The following is a 5,000-nucleotide window of genomic DNA, read 5'->3' on the forward strand; positions in this document are numbered from 1 at the left end:
TTTTCTCATGGTTAACCTTGAGAATATATACAAGAAAAAACAAATCAAACAATCAAATAATATCAAACTGAATACATCTATTTTTATTTTCTGTTTAATTTCACACCCTCACAGACACAAACACAGATACACACACACACACACACACACACACACACACACACACACACACACACACACACACACACACACACACACACACACACACACACGCACACACACACAAACACACACACACAAAAACACACACAAACACACACACAGACAAACACGTAAAAACAAACACAAACACACACACACACAAACACACAAAACTCCAACCAACAAAGTAGTGAGATCAAGGGGGACGGGAGAATATGCAGGCACCTCAATCTCCCTCTCCACAGAAGGATAAGACGGTTGATGGCTGAACACAGAAACCAGAACATACCTCCTCTCGTATTCTTTTCACAGTCTCCCCTTTCTGGAAAGAGAGAGCAGAAAAACACGGCCAACAAAAGCATCAAGCTGTATCAAGGGAACTCGCATCAAGATGAAATAGCTTGATAGTCGGTGTACAAAGTGTCACATGAGATGTCAAATCCACCAATTCAGGGCGGTTATACGGTATTCCCCCCCTACATAGACAAAGGCTTTGTATAGGCTCCTCAGACCAGATAACCTTTGAACCACGCTCAACTCTCTCTGTATGATTCGAAGCAAACTCATGGCACTTGTTAAGGTCTATTGTCTCTTCCAGCGCGGGGCTGCTCATCTGAGGGAGTGGAAGCCGCTGCAGGAATTGAAAGAATGGGCTGGACAGCACGGTGGCAAGTGATCATCAAATGTATTTTGGTGTTCCTGTAAGTCGGCAATTACATCTCTCACTGTGCCTTTGTGTTCTCCAACTCTCTCGACCACCCCCCTCTCTCTCTCTCTCTCTCTCTCTCTCTCTCTCTCTCTCTCTCTCTCTCTCTCTACCATTGTTTTCCTCTATTTTCCTCTGGAACATTCTGACAACGCCAACACACACACTAGTTTGCCCATTTTCTCAGCGTGTTACTCTGACCTGACCACCCGTTCCATGGCTTTATTGTTTGGTTTTAGTTTATGTTGTGCATACGTTTCCTTTGTATTACAACGGGATAGCTCGTAAAGCTCAGCCAGGAACGAGGAGGGAGCCAACCTTTCCCTCCTCACAGGCAGTAGAAGTGCCCACAGGGGTGCTGGCGGTAATATGCCTCTCGGTGCTCTGTTTCACTGGCTAGGCTAGCACTCAGTGCACTAATGCTGCTGTGTGATGGATGGCTGTGCGGGATCAGGAGATGGGATGATTCTTGAGAGGGTTGGGGTAAGGCAATTATGTGTGGATGGAGATACAGCCGGAAAACACTTTTTTGTCAGCCACTCTACCGACGGACTTTAGAAACCTGAATGAAATCCCTCACAAGATGAACCATTGTGCATCTGAATATAGAAGGTGTGGATTCTGCCCGAAGATCCCCCCACCTCCCTGCCTAACCCATAACGCTTGAGTATTGGAATCTTTACATTTCCACTGTTCATTAAGGAATGGTAATAACAATCCTTAAAAGAAGATACATTTCTAAAAACACCATGTAATTGAGTTTGAGTTGACCTTGTTAGCTATTTTCTATTTCACAGTCAAATCAATTCACATAATCCCATAAGCATGCAGAAAAAACTTGTTTTCACCGTTATTTTACACACACGTTGCAGCAACATGATTTGCTCTACATCTGAATCCCCAGTACTTTGTTTTGTTTTTCACATCTGATGTCTTCATGTCCTTGCTGGAAGGCTTAACATTTCAACCCGTACCCATACGATAATGAGTTCCCAGCCCCCCTTCATATAAAGCCTGCCAAGGACCAACACATCGCTGGCGAGCGCATTCTGTGGTTGCTTCCACCACGTAAATGCCTCTATCAAGAAGAGTCTGATCCTATACAGATCCCCCCCGACGATGGTCCAACTTCCTGTTTAATTTGGAAACCCATCATACTCTGGAAGTGAGAGACGCGCCGAAAGCCATTTCATGATAACTTTGAGCTCAAGTATTAAAGTCACAATATGTACGATTGAACCCCTTCCAGTTGGTAGGCAGGAGACTTTCAGTAAGAAAGACTCAATAATATTGTTCAACTTTAACTGGCTGTGCGACTGTGTGATGTGACCTATCATAGCTCGTCTGGCTGGGTGGCGTGAGTGGAGGGGCTCTGAGTGTGGTGATAGAAATTACGGGCTGGCTAGCGTCTTTTTAGTTTTAGAATATATCATTTGTAGGATGTTATTTTATTGATAACATTGTTGAAATCATTATCGCCCTGTCAATATTGACCAGACTACAGACACTATTGGTCTGCAGACTGTGTTGACTTTGGATATGTCCTGGTTATTTTAAGCTACAAGCTATTTGAGATGTAAGACATTGCGACTTTAACAGTACAAAAATAATGCTCACCTTTCCGATGATGCTGCCCACCTCCTAAAGGATTGAAAAAAAGCAAAGGCTATATCATTTAGCAAAAGAAAATGCCCAAATTCAACAGGTACATTGACCTGTTCTAAAAGCAGGAGCATATAGTAGCGGCTATGGGTTTTTCACTGCCAGGCAAAAGGTCTAGGGTCTGACTCCCAAAATCGCATTCATGTATATATCGATTGGTACGTTTTGTAGCTCATACTGATACAAAGTATCAAACAAATACAGGTAAATAAAAACACCCCATAATATATATATACGTGCGTTCCATGCAGTCTGATCATCAGACTCTAAGACGGGCATCTTCGACTTTCTTTTTGTGGCTTTGTTTCTCCTGCATGAATCCCTATGTATTATAGATGAATATCCATAAACATATAGATTGTTCGGAAAAGATGGACACACGTTGAACCCTGGTTTAACCAAAGGGGTTCCCGTGGCTCTTACCTTTCCATGCATGAGCAGTCTGAGCGTCAGCGTGACCCCAAGGCCCTCCTCCCCAAAGTCCTGCTCACAGTTCATCTCGGTGTGGGACGGTTGGCAGGGAGACGCATGTACAGGGCTCATTCGCTGCAGGGCACCGCGTCACAGGGAAGACCAGGGTCAGTCCTTGAAGTCAGGCACACACACGCACCCACACACACACTCACACACACACACCTCGCCGAGTCCTTCAGGGGTGTGGGGGTGAGGGGGTGGTGTTTTCACGCTTGGTTGAAGGTCGGGTCGTCACTTTTTTCTTTTGGCCCGAGATCCGTCCAGACGCCCGCTAGGAGAGAAGCGTGCAACAGTTGATTTGAGGTTGATGCGTTGTGGTTTAATGTGACAAATGATTCATTTATAGGCACATACATACATACATGGGCAAGTATACATGACGTATAACATGAACACGCGCACACACAGACACACATCGACACACGCGCACACACACACACACAAAGACACACACACAAACAATGGTTCATAAATCAACACACAATGCACATATTGCTGTTTGTTTGACCTTAAACATCAATTATTGACAATGTTCTTTCTCAAAGCTGCCAGTGTATTTCCCATTGTGCCCCCATTGTTACATTATGAAGACATTATTGTGTTTGTGTGTGTGTATTATGGCTGTGTGTGTTTGTATATGTGGTAAAGGTATAGGCATATGTAAGGGTTGCATGTGAATGCATTCACTCAATGTTATTTATTTGAAATCAATACCCTATGTAGATCATTAAGAGCCAACCAATGTGCGAGGGAGTTTTTCAAATGTGACAGCGTATGGCATGGTGATCCTTAGAGGTCTTTACAAAGAGCCCTATTGCTTTGTGAACTACTTTCTATCAATATAAGCCTTTAGAATTAATGACTGCACACAACAAGGGCAACATGAATACTTTGCAGGGGAATTCACATCAATTGGCAACGTGTCTTGTTAAGAGTATCTTTAGGGGAAATGTTCTCTGAATCAACAGTGAGTAGCATGAATGACAAATCAACCGCTTCTTGCCACAATTAACCAACTGAGAAACCCTCAAGCTGTTTTTTTAAATGAGGGAGCAGGAAAGAGAACTACAACGAAAGCAAGATATTTAAACAAGAAGCGAGGTGTAATTAACACGCAGGCAATTTGTTTCAAACAGTTATTTCACAACCAAGTTTATGATGTATTTTTTCTCTTGTTAGACCTCTGTCGATCCACACCATGCCTCGTTCGATGCATGCGAAAAACCTGAGAAGAAAACCAACAAGGTTTCATGAGGGGGAGCGCGGGCGAATCTGCCAAGCAAATGAGCAGCACTGCTGGAGAGAGCAGGATGACAGCGAGTCGCTGGCGGTGTACGCGTGCATGCTGCCGCTTGACATGTGATGACTACTGTGTGAGTCACCTGGGTGCCCAGGGTTTTAACCGTACCATGTGTATAATTAGTATGTGGGTATTTTTACTGTTTCCCCGTCTGATTTATGTTGCCCTAAAGTTAGACAAGTAAGACAGAGGGAGGGAGGGAGGGACAGAGAGAGAGAGAGAGAGAGAGAGAGAGAGAGAGAGAGAGAGAGAGAGAGAGAGAGAGAGAGAGAGAGAGAGAGAGAGAGAGAGACAGAGAGAGAGAGAGAGAGAGAGAGAGACAGAGAGAGAGAGAGACAGAGAGAGAGAGATAGAGAGAGAGAGAGAGAGAGAGAGAGAGAGAGAGAGAGAGAGAGAGAGAGAGGAGGGTGGGGGGTAGGGCTGCCTCTATATAAATATAGATGACAGGACGCCACGTGGAATAAAGACGTGATATGGCGAGGTTTATTCCCTGCGCTTCCTTTGAACGGATCGGCGTGTCGGCCTATTCGGTTTGCCTGATGCTGCCCCATGGGCTTGCGGCCCATAACTGTAACGTTCAATTGATGTTGTAAACCGCGACTCGCGAGCAGCCTATATGAGAGCATATAGGCACACTATTGTGCTCCCGATAAGCGACTGAATATTTCATGTGCAGCACAACCTCATGTGAACACAGTTTAATGGATCGGGGAAGAA

General features: G+C 44.5%; 1 long non-coding RNA gene across 2 annotated transcripts in view; it reads right to left on the minus strand.

Annotated features, from left to right (window-relative positions):
- Positions 1-145: 145 nt before the first annotated feature.
- LOC130382089 (uncharacterized) overlaps positions 146-5,000 on the minus strand; it is a 15,231-nt gene continuing 10,376 nt past the window's right edge. Inside the window, exons 2-5 of one of the 2 annotated variants that reach the window (XR_008895534.1) lie at positions 3,146-3,254; positions 2,933-3,055; positions 2,465-2,488; positions 146-463 (exon numbers count right to left, since the gene is read on the minus strand). This is a non-coding gene — a long non-coding RNA (uncharacterized LOC130382089). Of the gene's footprint in view, positions 464-2,464; positions 2,489-2,932; positions 3,255-5,000 lie in introns of both variants that reach the window. The other variant, XR_008895533.1, reaches the window with a different exon arrangement.

Source organism: Gadus chalcogrammus, chromosome 1, assembly GCF_026213295.1.
Source record: "Gadus chalcogrammus isolate NIFS_2021 chromosome 1, NIFS_Gcha_1.0, whole genome shotgun sequence".
Lineage (NCBI taxonomy): Eukaryota > Metazoa > Chordata > Actinopteri > Gadiformes > Gadidae > Gadus > Gadus chalcogrammus.